This window comes from Apodemus sylvaticus, chromosome 22, assembly GCF_947179515.1.
Source record: "Apodemus sylvaticus chromosome 22, mApoSyl1.1, whole genome shotgun sequence".
NCBI classification, from domain to species: Eukaryota; Metazoa; Chordata; class Mammalia; order Rodentia; family Muridae; genus Apodemus; species Apodemus sylvaticus.
The window spans coordinates 2,064,085-2,088,819 of NC_067493.1; the positions used below are offsets into that span (position 1 = coordinate 2,064,085).

Sequence of the window (24,735 nt, forward strand, 5' to 3'; positions counted from 1 at the left end):
GGAAGAGTGGAATTTGCTGGATCCTTCCCAGAAGAGTCTCTACAAAAATGTGATGTTGGAAACCTACCTGAACCTCAAATCTATAGGTAAGACTGTTATTTTTTTCTGAAGGAAACATATGTTTCTTGGTTATTGATGATCTTCTATTATTTTAATTGTATGAAAATTGAGCTGAAAAATTCAGTTTCACTGAATTTTCAGTGTAACTATCACGGTGCAGCTAAAATTCACAGTACCTTTAATTTTGCCTATTTTCCAATACTATATCATTCATTTTCTTTTACTGTGTTTTAGGCTATAATTGCAAAGAGCATCATCTTGAAGAACATTTTCAAAATAATAGAAGTCATGAAAGGTAATTTCCATGTGCAAGCTGTTCCAAATTTGTCTCTGAGGAAAATTTAACATCTTATGGAATCTACAGCAAAAAGTAAAAGTGTAAAATAACAGTCCTTTAAGTGTAGATATGATTATAATATTCTTACAAAACCATGTACCTCAAGATCCGATATGTGATTTGTGTATCCATTTGATAAGTAGCTCCATTAGACCTGTGCTGTGGATCTGCCAATCTGTATAGTCTCATAGTATTTAGAAATTGCACATTGAATAGTGATAAATTTATATCCAAAACATTCTAATAAGCAAATAGTCCATAGAAAATTTGGTGATACTAATATTCTTGTAGTAATATGGTTCAGTTTGATGAGAGGGCATTTTATGAGAATCAAGAATATTGTTGTGGAGAAACATTAGTCCATATTGCACATGTTATGAGAAACAAAAATTCAAACAGTGTGAATGCAATGCATAAACCTTTCATTTATCATTCTTTTTATTAGGTATATCATGTGTCACAATAGATAATAATCATGTGAGCATTGGGATATGGAAAGAAGAAGCATAAAATTTTTGTTCTAAAACAAGAAGATATGTACTATTCTGCCTTTGGAAGAAATTAGGAATATGAAAGACATTTGTAATTAGTTGGGTTTTTAGCTTTACAGGGAATATCCCAAAACTCATAGTGTAAAAAAATCTTTATGGGTACTAGGAATTTGGAAATTCTTCTGTGTGTCCTGGTTCCCAGTCACATGTGTTGTAATTCACACTAGAGGAAAAATATGAATACAATCAGTGTTATACAGATCAGAGTTTTTCTAACTTTATTCAGATAGCTAAAATACATCATATAAAAAGAGGGTATTATAAATATGAGCCATGTAATAACCATCACAGGTGTCTTGAAAAACTCATGATGAGGGAGAACAACATGAACATATAAAGGGCTAAAACCTTAAGATCTGATGTTTCTTTACCATTAGACAAATTGTAAACATATTTCATATTGATTACATGATTGATCAGAGTAATGAATGTGGTAAAGATTTCACATGTGCTAATTATCATTGCAGGCATGTAAGAAGATATACTGGAGTGAAACCCTATGAGTGTAATATTTGTGCTAAAGCCTTTACAAGATCTAGTCATCTCAAATATCATAAAAGAACACATACTGGAGAGAATCCTTATGTATGCAATCAATGTGGTAAAGCCTTTGCATATCACAATTATCTCCAAAGACATAAAAGAGCACACATGGGAAAGAAACCTTATGAGTGCAATCAATGTGGTAAATCCTTTGCACGGCACAGTCATCTACAAATTCATAAAAGATCACATACTGGAGAGAAACCTTATGAATGTAATCAATGTGGTAAAGCCTTTGCATGTCACAGTTATCTCCGATATCATAAAAGAACACATACTGGAGAGAAACCATATGAATGTAATCAATGTGGTAAAGCCTTTGCCTATCACAATGATCTCCGATATCATAAAAGAACACATACTGGAGAGAAACCATATGAATGTAATCAATGTGGTAAAGCCTTTGCAAGACCCAGTCATCTCCAAAGACATAAAAGAACACATACTGGAGAGAAACCTTATGAGTGCCATCAATGTGATAAAGCATTTGCACAGCGCAGTACTCTCCAATATCATAAAAGAACACATACTGGAGAGAAACCTTATGAATGTAATCAATGTGGTAAAGCCTTTGCACAGCACAGTCATCTCCAATATCATAAAAGAACACATACTGGAGAGAAACCTTATGAGTGTAATCAATGTGGTAAAGCCTTTGCACAGCGCAGTAATCTCCAATATCATAAAAGAACACATACTGGAGAGAAACCTTATGAATGTAAACAATGTGGTAAAGCCTTTACAAGACCCAGTTATCTCCAGTATCATAAAAGAACACACACCGGACAGAAAACTAATTAATGTAATCAATGTGGTAAAGTGTTTTCACTAGGGATAAGTCTCCAAATTCTGTGTGCTGGAGAGAAACATAATGAATATGATCATGAATTAAGTGGGAATTAGGAGGGTATCATAGTAGGATATGATAGACATGGGTGCTTGGGATTATTTCCACTCTGGAAATTTTTTTTGATGCTTTTGCAAAGAAGTATCCTGCCCTTGTATGAAGAGTTTCCTTGAGGTTAAGGTAAAGAGGTTTACATTAATTGTATTGACCAAGTAAGACACGGAAATCACCACATAGAATTTGGCCTGAAAGTTTTTAACAAGCATAGACACTAAGAAAGGAAAAAAAAAAAGGTTCAAAATACAAGGCATCATCAGGAAGTTGAATGACGTTTAATCTTGTGATCAAGGATATTCAATGACATTAAAGGAATGGTTACATTAGGTCAAGATTACATTCAGCTAAACATATGGATTTGCAGTTGTATGAAAGTGAACTGTATCATGTTAGGAATTATTATTATCTGGATACTGTTTTGATGTAGACACATGAAGAAACAATTATGTGTCAAATTGCCAAGAGATAGATTTGGATTCTGGGTTCTGAATTTAAAATATAAGCAGAAAGGCTTAGTTCCAGGCATGGTGTTACATGCTTTTTAACCCACCATTCACGAGACAGAGTCATGTAGATCTTTGAGATCAAGGTAGATCTCTAAGCAAGTTCCAGAAAAGTCAAGATTAGGCAGTGATATATTTGAAATATTGAAAGCTTCTGGTAATGGAATAGAAGGAGCTGTGTTCCAGCCCCAGTAAGCAGCAGAACTCTGAGAATTTTATCATGAACTGGTGTTGAATATTGTCAGAGAATTTTACATTACCTCATGAGATGATCAATTCTTGGTTTTTTCGCTTTAATCCCATTTTGTTGAACCATCACTGTTTCTAGAATGAAGCCTTACTCATTGTTAATGGTAGATGATTTTTGATGTGCTTTATATTTTATTTGATTTGATTTATCTTTTAAGTATTTTTGAATCTGTGGTTTTAGGTATAATTGGTCTGTAATTCTCTTTTTATCACTCAGTCTTTCCTGACTGGATATATGAGTAATCAGGGGTTCAGAAAATAAATAGACTAATATTTGTTTTGTTTCTATATTGTTGAATACACTGAATTCTTGTTAAATCCTCTTTGAAAGTCTGGTAGAACTCTACCCTAAAACTCACAGACGTGGGCTCACATTGGGGACATATTTTTAATGAATTCTGTTTTCCTTCATGTTTATGTCAGTTTAAGTTGCTTTTCTCTAGTTTAATTTTGGGATGTGGAATCTATTGAGGAAGTTAGCAATTTTTTTAGAATTTCCAAGTTGGTGGAATGCACCCTTTTTAAGCTATGTCTTTACTACTCTCTGGATTTCTTCATTACCTGTTAATTAATCCCCCATTTCATTTTAGATTTCATTAATTTGTATTTTCTTTATCTTTTAATAGGGATTTGTTTATCTTGTCTAATAAAAGGATCAAAAGACCAACTCCATGTCTCATTAATTCTTTGAATTGTTCTCTTTCTATTTTATCAATTTCATCCGCCAACTTGAAAATTTCTTGATGTCTCCACCTCGTTTTCCTTGCTCCCTCACTTCTTTCTGTTGTAGCCTTTAAAACATGCTTAAATTGCCTGTATGGGAGTTCTCCAATTTTTTCATGTAGGCATTTTGTGCTGTGAACTTTCTTTTATGTCCATTTTCATTTTCTTTGTGTTCAATGAGATTGTGCATGTTGCATATTCATTTCCAATGAACTCTAGAAAGTCTCTGATTTCTTCCTTTATTTCTGTGTAGACCCATTTTCTCTCAAACATTAGTTTGTAGTCAGTTAGCTGTCCTCCCTCATCTCTTACAACACTGAGACATCAACAGGATTTTGGCCTAGATCATATATTTTGTCTCATCAGAGAGTGTGGGGAGTCCTGGGTCTGGTTCAGTCAAGGACATGAGGAACCCAATTTCTAGGGGCCACCCACTGGGCTTTATTGTTGCTCTCTGGGATGGAGTTTATTCCTTGCTCATCAGAAGTGTCCTCTCCTTATAAATGGTCCCATGGAAATGAGAGGTAGCAATTGCACACCGGCCATCTGTGTCTTGACCCTGGGGAACCCACAGGAAGCGGACACATCAGAACAGGATGTGACCATTTGAAGAAGAGGAAGTTGCTGTGCTGAAACCGTAAATAGCCATGATGTCACAGGAAGTGACTGTCCCTAACCGGAAGTGAGTGTACATCACAGGAAGTGACTAAAGATTTAGAGGAAGTGCCTGTTCAATAGATGGAAGTGACTGTCACTGTGACTGACCAAGGAAGTGTCCGGGTCGTGAGATGAAATAATTGTAACATAACAGGAAGTAGCCATACAGTACAGGAAGTGGCTCTAATGACTTTAATGTCCTTTTTTTAGCTCAAAAGACATTTTCAGAGCTGCCAGTTCACCTTCCTGGACTGACATTCCTGCCAGGTGTGGTTCTGCCCATGTGTTCTTGGTATTTGACACCACCGTTGCCCCAGCATACCTCTGTCCATCCTGAATGAGTCGGTTGCCATTGGTGAACCCCGTTAGCCCTTCATCTATCTGAGAATTCATACAGAGGCCCATCCAGTGAGGTCAGGGTCCGACAGCTGAGCAGCTGAGAAGTTATCCTGGGGATATTCAAGAAGGGTAGCTGGTCATGAGTCCTTCTGGTATCATTTTTACCCAGAAGCCATTGTGACTGAGGTGTAAATAGAGTGATTGTTAGCTTGTGCCATTGGTCTGAATATGCAGTCCACAGGTCTACAAAGGTCACCTGAAGTTGGCAGAGTAAGGCTTTTTTTCTTTGCAGAGACTTAAATAGCCTCAATTTTAAGGCATCTAAAATGTCCTACATTTTTGCTTTCTTCTGTAGCCACTAGAAAGTCATTTATAAACTGATAAAAAGACTCTATATGTAGGTTTTAGTACAATATAATGTTGAACTGTATCAACAAAAGCTGATGGGTTTCCATTTTACTTTTAGGGTAACCCTGGTCTTGTGGTAGGGGCACTTTTGATTCTCAGGGCCCATTTACGCCCTTTTTAGGCATCACTCATGGTCTTCTGATTTGGCCTTGGCTGACAACAGGGTCTTTCCCAGGTCTCCAGTCTGTTGCTTCTGTCCTCTCATCTGCGTCTCCTCTGCAGTCTGTCCTCCATTAAACACTCTCTTTGCCACTGTCCTCAAATCTCTTAGACAACTCTTTCCTAACTACTCCACCCTCTGGGGCTTTGCCTTCATAGCTGGTGTTCCCTGATTGACAAAACCTCAAGCCACTGCTGCCTTTGCTTCTGGTGAATCAGGATCCATGGGCGAGTATTGTCAAAAATGTCTCCATGACACAATCTAAAAAAAGCTGTAGGGCTTTTATTTTCTCTCTTTTATTTTTTCATACACTCTGGCCGAATTTGTGAGCCATCTTGTAGCTACCTCGAGACCTGCCAGCAAAGCCGGACTGTGGACAAAGGGCCTCCTTTTACCTTTAGTGTTGTTGCAATAACAGTTTGGGTGAGTTAGGGTAATGCAAGCATATTGGCGCCAGTAACCAGCTCATATACCAAACCCAAACACTATTGTGGATACCAACAAGTGCTTGCTGACAGGAGCCTGATATAGCTGTCTCCTGAGGGTCACTGCCAGTGCCTGACAAACACAGAGGGGGACACTCTCAGGCAGGCATTGAACTGAGCACAGGGTCAACAGTGTAGGAGCTAGAGAAAGGACCCAAGGAGCTGAAGGTGTTTGCAGTCCCATAGGAGAATCAATAATATTAACCAATTAGTAACCCCAGAGCTCCCAGGGACATAACCACCAACCGAAGTGTGCACATGGAGGGACCCATGGCTTCAGCCACATGGGTAGCAGAGGATGGCCTGGTCGGACATCCATGAGAGGAGAGGCCCTTGGACCCGTGAAGGCTCATTGCCCCAGGGAAGGGGAATACCAGGTCAGGGAAGCAGGAGTGGGTGGGGTCGTGAGCATCGGGAGGGGGGATGGGATAGAGTGATTTCAGAGGGGAAATGTGGAAAGGGGATAGCATTTGAAATGTAAATAAAATATAAATATAAGCATATGTATATATAATATAAAAATATATAAAAATATATAAAAATATATAAATAAATATATTAATTAAAAAAAAAAAAAAAAACACTTGGGAATCAGAAGCAGGTGGATTTCTGAGTTTGAGGCCAGCCTGATCTACAGAGAGAGTTCCAGGACAGCCAGGACTACACAGAGAAACCCTGTCTCAAAAAAGTAAAACAAACAAAAAAATAAATGTAAATAAGAAATTACCTAATAAAAAATTCTTTAAACAAAACACAACATTACCTCTCATTGTGACCACCTTGAATGGATAAACGTCAATTCACAAGTATCTTAATCACTGCTGTTGCTTTGATAAAACACTCTGTCAGGAGAACAGGTTTATTCCAGCTCACGGTTCACAGTAAAGTCCCTCATGGTGGGCAATGCCACTCTGAAGAGTGAAGCATCTGCACACTCACAACATGTATGTAAATGATTCTAAACTTGGGTGGAATTATTTTAATTGTTCAGTCTCAAAGAAGAACAATAAAATGGGACATTTTAAATTCAATAACACATTGGAATGGACAGCACTGCACAAATATGACATGACCCTGAGTGAAGAAGGTTACAATTTGTATAATGCTGTGTATGCTGTGGCCCACACCTACCATGAACTCATTCTTCAACAAGTAGAGGCTCAGATAACAGTAGAGTACAGAGGAGTATTTTCTGACTCTCAGCAGGTGAAGTTTCTTACATTTCATTATGCTTAGATATGACAATATAATCTTTTAAATGGACCCAGAGACACACAAGTACATTTGTTAGAGATTATTCCCTCAGTGGAAAGATTTTTACACTGCAAAACTCCCTAATTTTACAAGGCTGAATATCATGAACAAGGGAAACATTTAATAGGAAACAATATTTTTTATATCAGTGAGTTTTGTGAAAACATGTCTCAACATTTCACCCAATGATTTCAAAAGTTAAAATAGGAGCCAACAATTTTATAATAAAAGCTTTTAGTGATGAGTAGACTAGAATATTTTTCCGAAGAGTAATTTCTCAAGAATCAGTACATGTGCTATAACTAATAGTTACTCGTTTAAGTTAACAATGATTAACAAGATCATAAATGATTAAGACTATATATGTTAAGTTTCAGTTTATTTCATATTTTTTATTGTCTATTTATGAAAGAACAACAGACAGTCTTTATTTTCACACACATTCAGAATTGCCTTTCATTTGCACATGCATGGCTATATTTTCAAAAATGTATTTTTGGCTAACATGAAAACATGCACACACACATTCACACACCATGTTGTTATATGCTAATCATTTTTTCTTCCATATTTTACCATCAAACATTGACATGGAACATTATATAAATTTTCAGTATCAATGAGGTGCATTATATTTTACTACACCTGATTGCTTCAGTACAACTGAATTTTGTGGAAGTCATTAAGGAATTAGAGGAAATTCTCAATTTTGCTTTCCCCTTATTGATACACTTATGTAAGCATCTAATGATGGATCTCATTTAGGTGTCTTCCTTGCTGAAGACCAGGGTGTTTACTAATCCTGTTGGAGAACTGGTGAACATGAGACATAGGGAAAATCAGAGTACAGATTAAGACATTTCCATCATTTGGAATTTTCCACAAGGCCTTGGATTTAAAGTGAAAATAGGAAGCTATTTTACTTGCTTCCCACAGATGCAACAACTTCACATATCTGAAGATGTGGAGTGGGCCACGGGAGGAACTCCAGTGTGTATGCCACAACTTTTAAATGTTTTCAAGATATCTATATTTTTAAATATGAGGCACTGAAACAATATTTCTGTGGTTAAGATCAATGGCTACTCTTTCAGAAGACCATGCTCAGTTACAATCACCAAAATCTGGTACCTCTCAAGTCCATGTAAATCTCATCATAGCAATCAAAGGCCTCTGAATTCCATGTTCAGTTGCACCCATACGCCTATTCACCACACACTACAGGTGTGTGTGTGTGTGTGTGTGTGTGTGTGTGTTTATATATATAATGAAAACTTTGTAACTATATATATACCATAGAATTTTCTTATTTTGTGAGAACATATTTATAGCCTAATTAAGTATTGCATGTGTTCATTAACAGAAATCTTTCTACAGATTCAAGGTATATATACACATATATGTATATATATAATTGCTTATTTGATTTACTTACACTCACAGGTTATCCCACTATGCCACTCCCTGGTGTCCCCTCTTCTGTGGGGGACTGACTTATCTGGCATCACTGGGAGGGGAGCCCCTTGGTCCTGTGCAGGCTCAATTCCCCACTACAGGGGAATGCTAGACTGATGAGGCAGGAGTCTCGTAAATGCAGGGGAAGGGGGGAAGGGACAGGAGATTCAAGTTTTTGTTGTAATCTTCTTTACTTCTAGGACAATCTCATATAACACTTCATATTCATCACACAACTCTTGCCTGATTTACCCTACCTTTTCCCCCATACACCTCTTTTTTAATTTGTAAATCATGATAGGAAAACTGATGCTACATAAGCATTCCTTTGGGATTAATCAATTTAGGAAGGACCTATTTTTAAATTGCGACAACTTGAAAGTTACATATATAATTTCACGTGATGTAGAAAATATTGTGTGACATTTGCTCTACTGCAGGGAATGTTTAAAATATCAGATAATATGCAAAGAAGGGAACATTTTATGAAAAGTACAAGGGGGTTCAGGTTGTGCCTGCAATATTATGCTCTGTAAGTTAATGTGAAAATACACAATTCCCTTATGAAATAAAAGTGTTTCTTTGAGTGAGTAAATCTCTAATCGAAATCTCACACACAAAACCTTTTCCACAATAAGATCAGTGAATTTGATGAAAATACAAATCACTGTAGATGAAAGAACTCATCATAAATTTGATGAATATTTGAGTACTAAGGATATTTACACTTTAATATTACACAACAAACATGTATGTATAAACACAGACACATTATTATTTCTTTATATCAGATGATAAAGGTCAGTATCATTTTTCTCTGAAAGTAGTGTTTGCTGCTTCATTTTTAAAATATGATTGGTTGTTTATCTTTCTTTTTGTTTATTTTTCCTGTCTCCAAAACACTCTTTATACCACTCCCCTCATTCCTAAAATGCACGTGGCCTCTTATCTCACAGATTCTGACTGAATGTGTATATATTTGTAAATATATGTATTATGGAGACTGTGTGAAATTGCATATATTTATGTTCTCATAAGGTCACATAGCAGTAAATTCACTCTTAATGACATTCTGCTATACTTAAAAATCAGGGTCTTGATCAGCCATCATCAGACAGCTTTCCTCCTGTAATAGATAGGAACAAACACAAACACCCTTAGGCAGACAATGTTCAGATTGTGAAAGAAGTTGGAACACATATTCATAACTGGGATGTTTTCATAAAATCAGTTGCCTCCGAACTCAGGAAACACTGTGGAAGTGTAGGTAGAAGTATTATCCATGCCAGAAGGGGATTGAGAACACCCACCATGGGAAACGGGATTTCTAAAACAAGAAAGATGGGTGCACATGTGAAATTACAGAGACCGTGGCAGCACGCACAGGGCCTGCATGGTTCTGTTCAAGATGGCGTCTCATTGAGAGGGGAACGGAACTGCATCCCTATTCAAATCCAGTTAATAGTCATTTACAAAAATCAGTGTTAATGTTTCTATAAAGTGTTTTGTGAATGAAGTATGACAGTGTTCTTTGGCATCTATCACATGCAGTTGCTGAGGATGCCATCCTTTATGTAGAAATAAATTTCTAGAAATGTAATGGCCACAAGATGAATGGAAAAGGAGACATTAAAATTCCTGTCTGTATTAATAATGATTTAACAGACTTGATTTAAGGTATGATTTACAAGAATCTCTTTTTTCAAGAGATGTGCTTAAAAATAGGACATTCATGGGATATTCAAGCTATCTGAAGGGCAAACCTCTTGCCAAGCATAAGATGGGCAACACAAAACAAACTTAAGGATATTGTTGGTAGTTCTTTGTCTCTTAATGCTTTCCAGGACTTTTATATTTGTTTGGCTTTTGTTTTCATTTGTTTTCCTTTGTATTGTTTTTTGTTTTTACCTCAAAGTTCATTTTTAAGTATATTGTAGCTTATACTTTTGTGGTTTTGTGTAAATTATTATTGTGAATTTGAGTTGGTGTATGTTTAGGTTTCTTAGAGGTTTTCTTTAACTTTTTATGTATTTATTTTTTGTTTTGTACTCTTACAGATTTTGTTTATATATTTATAACAAATATATAAAGCTATTTATATAATAATAATAGTAATTTATTTGTTTAGTGTATAACATGAAAAAAGAAAGGTATGGATTTGAAAAAGTTTTATGGGGAAGATTGATCTGGAAACAGTTGGGTAAGGAGAGAAGTAATCAGAATATAACATGAAAAATATGTTCATTAATAGAAAAATGAAAGATAAAAGTTAAGAACATCAATGAACGTTGTACCACTCCATTCTTGGGATGAATCAAATAAAATGCTCCGTGACATTAAGGATGACACCATACCTTGGCATCAATCTCTTCATGAAGTTCTCCAGGATGGCATCCTATATGTAGAAATCATTTCCTAAAATTTAATGGCCACCAAATGAATGAAATAAAAAAAAGAGACAATAAAGTTCATGTCTAAATAATCAATGACTAAACAGACTTGCTTTCATGTATGGTTTACAAGAATCTATTTTGTTAATTTAAAGTGTATTTATGATTGAACTACCAAAAACAAAAAAAAAAGAGCTAACACCAATGTCTGCTCAGGGCACCAGCTCAGATGCACTCTCTGAGAAGTGGATTTTAGCCCAAAATCTCAGAATTCCCAAGATATAGTTCACAGACCACAAGAAGTGCAATAATAAGGAAGATCAAAGTGTGGGTATATTAGTCCTTCTTAGAAGGGAGAACAAAATATGGAGACAGAGGGTGGATCAGAGACTGAAGAAAAGGCCATCCATAGACTGCCCCACATGGGGATCCATCCCATATGCAGTCAACAAACTCAAACCCTATTGTGGTTGCCAAGCAGTGCTTGCTGACAGGAGTCTGGTATGGCTGTCTCCTGAGAGCCTCTTCCAGAGCCTGACATATACCGAGGCGGATGCTGGCAGCCAATCATTGAATTGATCACTGCATCCATAATGGCTGAAATAGAGAAAGGACTGAAGGAGCTGAAGGGGTTTGTAACTCCATAGGAAGATCAATAATATCAACAAACCAGAGCTCCCAGGGTCTAAATCACCAACCAACGAGTACACATGGAGGGAGCCATGGCTCTGTCATTATATGTAGCAGAGGATGGCCTTGGGCATCAATGTAAGGCGAGGCCCTGGGTCCTATGAAACCTCAAAGTCCCAGTGTAGGAGGATGCCAGGGCAAGGAGGAAGGAGTGTGTGTGTGTGTGTGTGTGTGTGTGACACACCCTCATAGAAGCAGGAGGAGGGGTGGGATACAGAGGGGGGAAATGAGGAAATGGGATATCATTTGAAATTTATATAAATGAAATATGCAATTATTTTTTAAAAAAGATACCGCAAGGATCCTGGCATTTCTCTCATAGAGCCAATCAACTATCACAGATAATGAACCAAAATAGACACTGCATCCTTTGGGAACCTCTGTGTTGTTGACTTTATTCAGTGGTGTGAATAATGTAAACAACACGGAGGTTCCCAAAGGGTGTAGTTTTTCCTCAGCATGACTTCTTCCCCTTCTCCTTCATTTTATCCTCCCTACTTCTCAATCCCCTGTAGCAGATGCAGTCACATGGCGGCTGGAACTTAACCCTGTTCATCTCCCAGCTCCCAGCAGTGTCTTCCATTATTTAAGATCCAATTGTTCTTTAGAGAGGGGTGTGGTTCACTCACAAAAGGAAAAATATTGCGGCTTTGACCTTTATGCACAGGCCTGCTCAGAAAACCACACCCTTGTTGCACAACAAATAGGGAGGGCAGGGCTCTCACCGATGTTTTCGATGCTAAATTCATTCCGAGTTGTTAGAAGTCATCCAGCTTCTCTGTGTAAAAGACAGTCCCACGCTGTTGATTAATGACACAATTTTAAAATCTGGGCCTTTCTATTTCACGGAAATGTTAGGACAAAACACAACAAAAAGTTAGAGTCGTCTATGTGTAACACAGAATACAAACTCTGAGCAGTCTGAGGGTCAACAGAGCTGATGAAAACACAAAGCGAGATTGGAATGAGGCCATATGATTACATTTTCCCAGCAGACGCAGAATTTTATACAAGTCTCACATTAACAGCAATTAAATTGACCCAGCATGTGTGGCTACTTAAGAGGAATTGCACTGTTGCGATGACATTACATTAAATTCACCTTGCAGACCGAGAGCAGCTGAGTGGAGGTTTCCTGCGTCCAGTATTACCTTGGTGACATTTTCATCTTTTCAAACAATGTCTGCTGAGCTTCTAGCTCAAGCCAGCGCTAAGCAAAAAAAAAAAAAAAAAAAAAAAAAAAAGGCTTCTGGGTAAACAACATGAGACTTGCCCTCACTCTTTTCTTTCTTTTTTTTTCTTTTTTCTTTTTTTTAATATCTGCTTTATTTACACGTCAAATATTTACATGTCCACTTTCTGAATAAGTTATCCCTCTGAAAATCCCCCTATTACATCCCCCTCCCCCTGATGGAGCCCCTCTCTCAATTACCTGACTTGCTTTCCCCTATTCTGGGGAATTGAGTTTTCGCAGGACCACAGGCCTCTCCTCTCACTAATCTGTAAAATGGTCATCTTCCGCTACATAGGTAGCTGGAGCCATGGGTCCCTACATGTGTGCTCTTTGCCTGGTGATTCAGCCCCTGGGATGTTACAGATTGTGGGTCTGCCGTGGGATAACCGGGATTTTTTGGTCAAGGAAGACACAGGTCCCACAGGAGTTACAAACTGACATGACTACAGAGGTTGTTTGAACTCTGAATGTATTTTCAGGTATCTCCCAAAGTCCAGTCAAGTAAACATCTCAAATTAAGCCTCATATACATCTGTACAAGGCTAGCTTGGCTTTCTTGGTAAATACAGGGTGTTTACCCAAAGTCCAGGGCCCATGTGGCTAAAGTGCATCTTCATCTGGGTCTCAATGTCGCACCGACCCAGGAGTTGCAGAAGGATGATTCTTGTGCCCAGCCTCCTGGCAAAAAAATGGCGACATTGTAGAGCTTGGGAAGCTGTGTGGCTCACGCTGTCTTTCAAGAGTCCTTCTGCCTAGTTTGCTGGTTTCATTCTTCTCTGTGTCAGGCCTGGGGCCATCGTAGGCCCAGGGCGATCAGCTCTGGTCGCAGCCTCTAGTCGGGTAAAACCAATTGGCTACAGCTTTTTGGGCCAGCCTGGTAAATTCATCGGCTGTTAGCCATTAGGCCCAGCCTGAATGAATGAACTGATTCGTCCTCTGAGACTTTCTCTGAGTAGAAAAAAGTATCTACTGTCTCTCTCCCAGACTCTAAAGTGAGCCTTATTTGAGTAATAAGTATAAACTGTTTCTGAATCACACCTGGATAAGCTAAGGTTGCCTTGCTCAGGGACTCCCGGGGTGGGGCCTGTAATAAAAGGCAGTTGTCATCAACTTCCCTTGCTATTTGGGTGGGCTTGAGATAGCCAGTCTGCAAGCAAAATCAATAGTTAAAGGAGGAATTGGAGTAACCTGTGGGGGAAGGTCGCTAGGAAACCAACTCAAATGTAAATTATTTTTACCTTGCCCAATATTCATTTGTATGGCAGGGACCACATAAGCTTTTTCAGATGTAAATATCCTTAGTAAATATCCTTTAGATGTAAATATCCTGGGCCCATTGTTTGGAATACACCTGCCCTGCAAGGCAGTGACTAGAAAACCAAAAAAAAGGAACTAGTGACTGGAGTTTCTGGAATGCCTTTTCTACCATAATAACATAAATGGTTGGAGCAAAGCAAAGCAGAATTTTTTGCTGTAAGATGGATTCTTGCATCTCTATATTTGCTTGGTTAGACCATGTCCCGGCCATCAGAATTGCCAAGTGAGATTTTTAGCTTCTAAATATATAGAGAGGCCTGAGATCCCCGGGAGACATTTTTTTCTTTCGCCTCTGTCTGTAAAATATCACGTTTACAGACTTCACTGGGGCCCCGTGGTACTGGGAGTTCTGTGGGTGCGGCTCCCACAGACCAAAATTGTTGTTCCTCCTGCAGGACTCCAAATCTCTTCAGATCCTTGGGTCCTTTCTCCTGCTGCTCCATTGGGGACCCTGTGCTCACTCTATTGGTTGGCTGTGAGCCATGGGTGTTTTGATCCACTTTTCAGTAAGGACCAAAGAATTCACACTTTGTTATTCCTTCTTCTTGAGCTTCATGTGGTCTGTGTGTTGTATCTCGGGTATTCTGAGCTTTTGCACTAATACTCACTAATCAGGAATGGCATACCATGTGTATTATTTTGGGATTGGGTTATCTCACTCAGGATTATAGTTTCTAGCTACTTCTATTTGCCTAAGAATTTCATGAATTCATTGTTTTTAATTGCTGAGTAGTAATACATTGTGTAAATATACCACATTTACTGTATCCATTCCTCCATTGAGGGGCATCTGGGTTCTTTCCAGCTTCTGGCTATTATAAATAAGGCTGCTATGAGCATAATGGAGCATGTGTCCTTATTACATGTAGGAGCATCTTCTGGGTATATGCCCAGGAGTGGTATAGCTGGGTCCTCAGGTATTATTATGTCCAACTTTCTGACGAATCGCCAGACTGATTTCCAGAGTGGTTTTTACCAGTTTTCAATCTCACCAGCAATGGAGGAGTTTCCTTCTTTTCCACATCCTGTCCAGCATTTGCTGTCCTCTGAGTTTTTGATCTTCGCCATTCTGACTGGTGTGAGGTGGAATCTCAGGGTTGTTTTGATTTAAATTTCTTGATGATTAAGGATGTTGGACATTTCTTTAGGTGTTTCTCAACCATCCAGTCTTCCTCAGTTGAGAATTCTTTATTTAGCTCTGTACCCCATTTTAATAGGGCTATTTGGTTCTCAGGAGTCTAACTTCTTAAGTTCTTTGTATATACTGGATATTAGTGCTCTATAGGACAAAGGATTAGTAAAGACCTCTTCCCAATCTGCCCTTTTGTCCTATGGACAGTGTCTTTTGTATGTGCTTGATCATTTAGTAAAGATACATTTTCTGTTTATCTTTTTATCCATTATTTTCCAACAAATTCTTCAATTTTTGCACTTTATTTTTCAATTTATTTCTAAAATTTTGAATTTGCCTGTTCAATCATTTTAAATAAGTTTTCTTTGTCAACCTTTTTATGTGTTTTATTTTCGATGCCCAATCTCAATTTTAAATATTTTTTTATAAATTTTTCAATTTTTTTCAGAATATTTCCATGAAAGACATCAATTTGATTAGAAAGTTTTTACATACTTTGTCAGATAATTTTGTTGTATTATCTATGTGTACAATTTCATGTGTATTATTTTCCATCAAATTCTTCAATTTGAATACACATCTCTATATGTTTCTTCAATTACATCAAAAATGCTTTTTATGAAACTTTGATTTTTTCAGGAAATTTTCTACATTCTCAATTTCTAAAGGTTTTCACTGTTTACTAATTTACCAGTGTTAATTGTGATCAAATTCTTCAATTGTGACATTTTTATTCTACATATTTCTTCAATTTTATCAGATATTTTCCATGATACCTTCCATTTTATCCAAAAATTGATATGCAAGCTCTGTCAGTTTGTATTCATACATATTTTATTGTTACCATATTATATATATTTATCATTTTCCATCCAATATTTCATTTTATTTTTTATTTTTTCATTCGATATATTTTTATTTACATTTCAAATGATTTCCCCTTTTCTAGCCCACCACTCCCGAAAATCCCGTAAGCCCCTTGCTCTCCCCCTGTCCTCCCACCCACCCCTTCCCACTTCCCCGTTCTGGTTTAGCCGAATACTGCTTCACTGAGTCTTTCTAGAACCAGGGGCCACTCCTCCTTTCTTCTTGTACCTCATTTGATGTGTGGATTATGTTTTGGGTATTCCAGTTTTCTAGGTTAATATCCACTTATTAGTGAGTGCATACCATGATTCACCTTTTGAGTCTGGGTTACCTCACTTAGTATGATGTTCTCTAGCTCCATCTAATATTTCAATTTCAACCATTTTTCTAAATATTTCTTCCTTTTTTCAGAAATCTTTTCCATGTAATTTTTCAATTTATTAAAAAAAATTTCAGTATGTCTACTCAATTAGGAATGTTTTCTTTTTCTTCCATTTTATCTGTTTTATTTTTTATTCCAAAATTTCAATTTTATCTCATTTTTCTTTATATTTCTGCATTATATCAGAACTATTTTCCATGTAACTCTTCAATTTCATCTGAAAATTTTACTGCAAGCAGTGTCAATTAGTTTTGATATACTAACTATATTTTCACATTAATTTATATCATTCTCTATTCTTCAGTGTAGCACTATTTTCTATTTTTTTCAATTATATCAGATATTTTCTATGAAATCTTTAATTTCATCACAAAAGATTTGTATATCATTTGTCATTTGGTACTGATGAATTTTCTATTAAAACAATTTTATTTGTATTATTTTCCAACAAATTCTTGAATTTTTACACTTCTTTTATTTAAATTTCTTCCATTCTTTCAGAAATGCTTTCCATGAATATCGGGAATTTCATTGGAAATTTTTCAACATGTTTTGTCAGTTAGTTTTGATACAATTTCTATTACTAGGATATTAACTATACATTTTCATTTGAACTATTCTATTTTAACACATTTTCTACATGTCTTAAATTTTATCAGAAAATATTTATAATTCCTTTTTTAATTATTTTAAAATTTCTTTATGTCAACCAATATAACTATAACATTTCTCACAAAATATTCAACATGAAATATATTTTAAATATTTCTTCAAATTTATCAGAAATATCTTCCATGTAAATCTTGAATTTTCACACAAAATTTTTATTATACTACTTTTATGTAAGTCAGTAGTGTTTTTATTTCTACCATGTCATCAATCTACTTTTTCATGAGAATCTTCAATTTTATCATACAAATTTTCTACTTCATTTTTCAATAAATTTAATAATACTTTTCATATCTACCATTTTAGCTGCATTATTTTTATGAAAATTAACAATTTTAATGTGCTTTTCTATATAGTTTAATTTTATCAGAAATATTTTACACATATCTCTAATTCTGTCATAAAATATGTATATTCCTCCTTCAATTAATTTAGGAATATTTCTAAGTCAACCAATTTATCCACATTGTTTGCCATTATAATCTTTAATTCTAACATTTTTCTATATATTTCTTCAATTCCATCAGAATTATTTTCCATATAAATATCCAATTTTTTAAAAAATATTTATAATTCGTCTTTCAATTATTTCAGAAATGATTTTATATCAGCCAACTTAACTGTAATGTTTTCTCATAAATATTCAATATAACATTTTTCTATATATTTATTCAATTATTCAGAAATAATTTCCATGTAAATCTTCAATTTTGACAGAAAATGTTTATAATTCCACTTTCAGTTCATTGAGTAATTTTTTTCCTACTTATATTTTTTCTGTATTACATTCCATGAAAATGTTCAATTTTAATATGAATTTCTATATATTCTGTGAATTTTATCAGAAATATTTTCATGTAAATCTTCAATTTTATCAGTAAATTCCTATAAATATTTTCAATTAATTTAGCAAGATTCTTTAATCTACCATTTTATTTATATAATATTCCTTGAAAATCATGAATCTTCAATTTTATCAGACATATTTTTCAAATAAATTTTTGTCAGTTTATTTTTATAATTCAACTTTCAATTAATTTAGAAATAATTTATGCCTACTATTTCAATTGTACTCTTTTCTATGAAAATCATCAATTTTCACATTTTGTCATTTTGTCGCTTTTCTTCAATTTTATCAAAAACAATTTCCATGTAAATCTTCAATTTTTCATGAAATATTTTTACTTTATTAATTTAGCAATATTTTTCAAGCCTACTCCTTTATCTATATAGTTTTCCAAGAAAATCATAAATTTAAAATATTTTTCTGTACATTTTTTCAATTTATATATCATCAATTTTATCAGAAAATGTGCATACTCTCATCTTCAATTAATTAGGAAAGTTTTTTAAGTCAACCAATTTCTCCATATTATTTTCCATTATAGTCTTGTTTTTGAATATTTATTCTATATTTTTTCAATTTATCAGAAATATATTACCTTTAAATCTTCAACTTTTTCAGAAAATGTTTATAATCTACAATCAACTAACTTACAACAGTTTTTTTTTTAGGTCAAGCAAATGGCCTGTATCATTATCCATGAAAAGCATGAATTTTAACAATATTCTCGACATATTTCTTCAATTTTATCAATACATGCCATGTAAATATTCAATTTTTTCATAAAATATTTCTACTTCATTTTTCAAATTATTTAGAAATAGTTTCATGCCTTCCATTTTATCTGTATAATTTTCCATGGAATTTTTTAATTTTTCATGTTTTTCTATAAATTTGTACAAATGTATCTAAAATAACTTCCATATAACTTCAATTTTATCAGAAAATGTTTATACTTCCTCTTTCAATTAAATCAGATATATTTTAAGTCATCCAATATATCTGTATTATTCCATGAAAATCATTATTTTTTTTTTGGATTTGGTTTTTTTGAGACAGGGTTTCTCTGTGTAGCCCTGGCTGTCATGGAACTCACTCTGTAGACCAGGCTGGCCTCAAACTCAAAAATCCGCCTGCCTCTGCCTCCCAGAATACTGGGATTACAAGCGTGTGCCACCACTGCCTGGCAAAAATCAATATTTTTAACATGTTTCTATATATTTTTCTTAAATTTTATAAGAAATATTTTCCATGAAAATGTTCAGTTTTATCAGAAAGTATTTATGGTTCACTTTTATTTTACTTTTTTTTTTGCTGGTTTACAGTGAGATGGAAATCCAGCTTCCTTTGGCCTCTCTCTCATTTCTCTAAGCTCCCCATTCTCACTCTCAAGTACTCTCCTCCTCCATCTTGCAGACATAAATATGGGTGAACTCTCTAGGGATGAATTGAAAGCCCTGAGAGCAGTGGGTGTTTTGACATCACTGGTGACATCACAGGGGATGCCCAGAGCTCTCCCGGATTCACTAGAATGTTCAGACAAGGGATTGTTTATGTCATGCGGAATAGGCTTTGCCTTCCTGTTAATGCTCTTCCTCTACTGAACAGAAGCTGAGGTGCCCATCCCGGGAGACTCTCCTGGGACACAAATGTTGATCACCTCCCTTTCAAAAGCCAGAGGTCAGCCACTGAGATTTGTCAACGTCAGAACACTGGGAAAGTGCTGTGCTTTATTTCCAAATGTGTTAGCTGTGGAGACCTGGGTCAGGATGGAGAGAAGAGCCAGCCCATCACGTTGGCAGCAGAAGACTTGAGATGTCCACTTTCTTCCTAGGCTTTGGCCGCATGAACTTGTTAGAAGGCAGTTCCAGGGTCACCTTCAGCATGTGGAGATTCAGGACGGGAGGGACGTTCTCAGGACGATCTTGCTTGGAGATGATGCCTGCAGACAGCGATCAGGAAAACAAGATGACTCAGATCTGACACTGTGACTGAGAGATGAAAACAAAGGGTATAGTGCATTTTCTGTATTCCATGCTCTGTCAGTCAGGCTGTGAGAGACCCATCTACCCAGACACTCCCCAACAGTTGTTTGTCCAAATTTGTCAACAAATGTCCAAATTCTCCATTTTCTAAACAGCTATCTTCTGCCCCTTAGCCACTTCCAACCTATTCTATAATTGAATTAACCACTGTGTACCCCACCTGGCTCCCTCTAAGTGTGGTCTAAATGTCTCAAATCTAACAACACCCCATTACTCCATGCAGATCCTATTTTCCAGGAGATGAGTGTTTTCTGGAGAGATATAATGACCACCAAGCCTGAGCATGGACAGTGAAGTCTAGCCTGGTCTCTAGAGTCCTTCTTTCCATGGGAAGGATATAGCTGTAAGGCCCTCTGTGGCCATATAGTTATAAATTTCATATTCTCATGGAAAATACATTTTTTGCCCTTGATGGTTAAAATCCTCATCAAAATCTCAAAATTAATCATTTTATTATCAAGAATGGATTCTTCAATAGACCCAGTCATAAAATTAATTTTATTGAGCAAACTTGACTGTAAAGGAACCATGTCCAGACAAGCATCCTGACACACTTATATAAGATAGCCGTATGATGTGATGGTGTTCTGTTTTCAGTGGGTGTGTATGTCTTCTCTAGACCTGCCCAAATGTTTTGGAATTGTGAATGAAAGACAAACACACACACACACACACACACACACACACACACACACACACACACAAACACACATGTTCTCGTAATTTTAATATGCATTAAACAATATATTGGGTGAATATTTTTAAACCTTTTGCATCTAACATACTCACTGTTATGATTGAAGAGTTGCATTGAATGTATTTCTAATAAAATTGAAGAAATATGTATAAAACATTTTAAAATTGAAGATTTGCATGGAAACTATTTCTGAAACTATTTAAGAAATATAGAGAAAAAAGTGTTAAAAGATTAGAATGCATTGTTAAGTAATAATGGCAAAATAGACAGCATAGAAAATATGTCTTTACTAATTGACTAGGACATAGAAATTTTTTCTGAATAATTAAAGATATTAATGGAAAATATTTCTGATATAATTGAAGAAGCATAGAAAAGAATGTTAACATTGAAGATTTTCATGGAAAATAATACAAATAAAATTGTCGACATAGAAAATATTCCTAAACTAATTCAAGAATTGAGTCAAAATATAGTCTGATAACATTAAAGGTTTACATCGAATATATTTCTGAAAAAAAATGAAATATATAAATATGTGTTCAAATTGAAGGTTTTCATGTATAATAATACAGAATAAAGGGTAGACATATTAAACAGTTCTAAAATAATTGAAGAAGGAAGCACAAACATTTTCTGATAAAATTCATTTACATAGAAAATATTATTGATAAAATTGAAGAACGGTATACAAAAATTAAATAAATACCAAGAAAAAGTGTTAAAATTGAAAAATTTGATGAACAGTAATAATGGTAAAATGGTTAACATAGAAATATATATACTAAGTGAACAAGAACATAGAAAAATTTTGGATTAAAATTTAAGATGGTGATGGAAAATATTTCTGATAAAAATAGAACTATATTAAAAAGTTAAAATAGAATTCAAGGAAATAATACAATTAAACGGTAGACATAGACAACATCTAAACTAGTTAAAGAGTTAAGTAGATACATTTTCTGATAAAAAATGAAGATTTTGATGGAAAATTTTGTCATGTTAATGAAGAACTATATATAGAAAAGTGGTAAAATTGAATATTTTCATGGAAAATAATTCAGATAAAGTTGTAGATATAAAAAACATCTAAAATATTGTAAAAGGTAGTAGAAACAGTTTCTGATAATATTGAAAATGTTCTTAGACAATATTTCTAATAAAATTAAAGAAATACATTGAAAGTGTTCAAATCGAAGAGTTTGTTAGAAAATAATAATGGTAAAAATTTAAACATAGGACATTTACTTTTACTTAATGTCCGAGGACACAGAAAATATATTTCAGTGATAAAACTGAAAGTTTTGATGTAAATTATTTCTGATAAAAATAAAGAAGTATAGAAAAGTGTTAAAATTAAAGATTAACATGGAAATATTATTGATAAAATTGAAGAAAGTTATATAGAAAATATGTCAAAATTGAAGAATATGCTGAAAAATAATAATGGTAAATATACCTATACTAATATACTAATACTAATATAATAAATTATTATATTAATTTACTACAAAAATAAAATATACCTGTACTAATTGTTGAAGAACATGGAATACTTTTCTGGTAAAATTTAAAAATTTAAAATTTTTTATTTGGCATATTTTTATTTATAGTTCAAATGTTGTCCACTTTCCTGGTTCACCCCTCCCCCAAAAATCCCATGAGCCATCACTCCTTCCCCACTCAACCCTCCCCTGCTTCCCTGGCCTTTCATTCCTCCACACTAAGGCATCAAGTCTTTCCAGGACCAGGGGCCTCTCCCCCATTTGGTGTCTAACAAGTTAGTCCTCTGTTGCCAATGCGTCTGGGGCCATGGGTAACTAACTCCCTGTGCACTCTTTGGTTGATGGTTTTGTCCCTGGGAGCTCTGGGGGGTACTGGGTGGGTCATATTGTTGCTCCTCCTGTGGCACTGCAAACCCCTTCAGCTCCTTGGGTCCTTTCTCTAGCTCCCCCATTGGTGACACTGTGCTCAGTGCAATGGCTGGCTGAGAGTGTCCCCCTCAGTGTTTGTCATGCACTAGCAGAGCCTCCCAGGTGACAGCTGTATCCCGCTCCTGTTACCCAGCACTTGTGGGCATCCACAAGAGTGTCTGGGTTGTGTAACTGTATAGGATGCATCCCTGGGCGGGGCAGTCTCTGGATGGTCTTTCCCTCAGACTCTGCTCAAACTTTTGTCCCTGTATCTCATTCTGTGGGTATTTTTTTCCCTTTCAACAAAGGACCCAAGGATCGGTACTTTGTTCTTCCTATGTCTTGGGCATCATTTGTTATGTGAATTGTGTCTTGGGTATTCCACGCGTCTAGGCTTTTCTATCAAAATCTTCAATTTGATCAATTTTTTTCTATGTCCTTAGACAAATTGTATAGGGTTATTTTCTATGTTTACTCTTTTACCATTATGATTTTCCAACTAATTCTTCAATTTTAACTCTTATAATTTTATGTACACAATTTCATCTGAATTGTTTTCCATGAAAATTTTCAACTTAGCAATTCTTCTCTATATATCTTCAAAATTTATCAGAAATATTTTCCATGAGAATCATCACTTTTATCAGAAATCTTTTGTATGTGCTTGATCATTTAGTAAAATACATTTTCTGTTTATCTTTTTACCATTATTATTTTCCAATAAATTCTTCAATTTTAACACTTTATTTTTCAATTTATTCCTAAAATTTGCCTGTGCACTATTTTTAGATATATTTTCTTTGTCATTCTTTTAATGTGTTTTATTTTCAATGCCAAATCTCAATTTGAAATATTTTTTCGATATATTTCTTCGATTTTATCAGAAATATATTCCATGAAATCTATCAATTTGATTAGAATTTTTCAATATGGTTTGTCAGTTTTGATGTGTTATCTATATGTTCAATTTCATGTGTATTACCTTTCATCAAATTCTTCAATTTTAACAAATATATATTTATATATTTCTCCAATTTCATCGAAAAGGCTTTCTATGAAAGGTTTTTTTTCAGAAAATTTTCTACTTACTCTTTCAATTTGTAAAGTTTTTCAATGTTTACTATTTGACAAGTGTCAATTTCCATCAAAATATTCAATTTTAACTTTTCTTTCTATATATTTCTTCAATTTTATCACATATTTTCAATGATATCTCCCATTTTATCTCAAAATTGTTCTACAAGCTTTGTCAGTTTGCATTAATACAGAATCTATTATGGGAAATTATTTCCCATCCAATATTTTAATTTCAAACTTTTTTCTATATATTTCTTCCATTTTTTCAAAAATGTTTTTCCATGTAAATTTTCTATTTATTCAAAATTTTCAGTGTGAGTATTCATTTAGATTAGGGATGTTTTCTACTTCCATCTCTTTTAATTTGGATTCCAAGTTTCAATATTAACCCATTTTTCTATATATTTGTTCAATTTTATCAAAACAATTTTCCATGAAAATCTTCAATTTCATCTGAATATTTTACTACATGTAGTGTCAATTAGTTTTGATATACTAACTATGTATACACTTTAATTTACATTATTTTTATCGAAATCTTCACTGTAAAAGTTTTTCTTATATATTTCTTAAATTGTATCAGATATTTTTCCATGAAATCTTTGATTCAATCAGAAAAGTTGTCTACATTGCTTGTCAGTTAGTATAGATACATTTTGTCTTAGTACTATTTTATCTATATTATTTTCTATCCTATTCTTCAGTTTGACATGTCTTTCTTTATATTTCTTCCATTCTTTTAAAATGACTCCCACAAACATCTGTAATTCTATCAGAAAAGTTCTCTACATCTTTTGTCAGTTAGTATTCATACATTTACTACTACTAGCATTTTGACTATATCATTTCC

General features: G+C 34.7%; 1 pseudogene; it reads left to right on the forward strand.

Annotated features, from left to right (window-relative positions):
- Nucleotides 1-2,440, forward strand: part of LOC127672661 (zinc finger protein 431-like) — a 31,611-nt pseudogene extending 29,171 nt beyond the window's left edge.
- The last annotated feature ends 22,295 nt before the right edge of the window (nucleotides 2,441-24,735 follow it).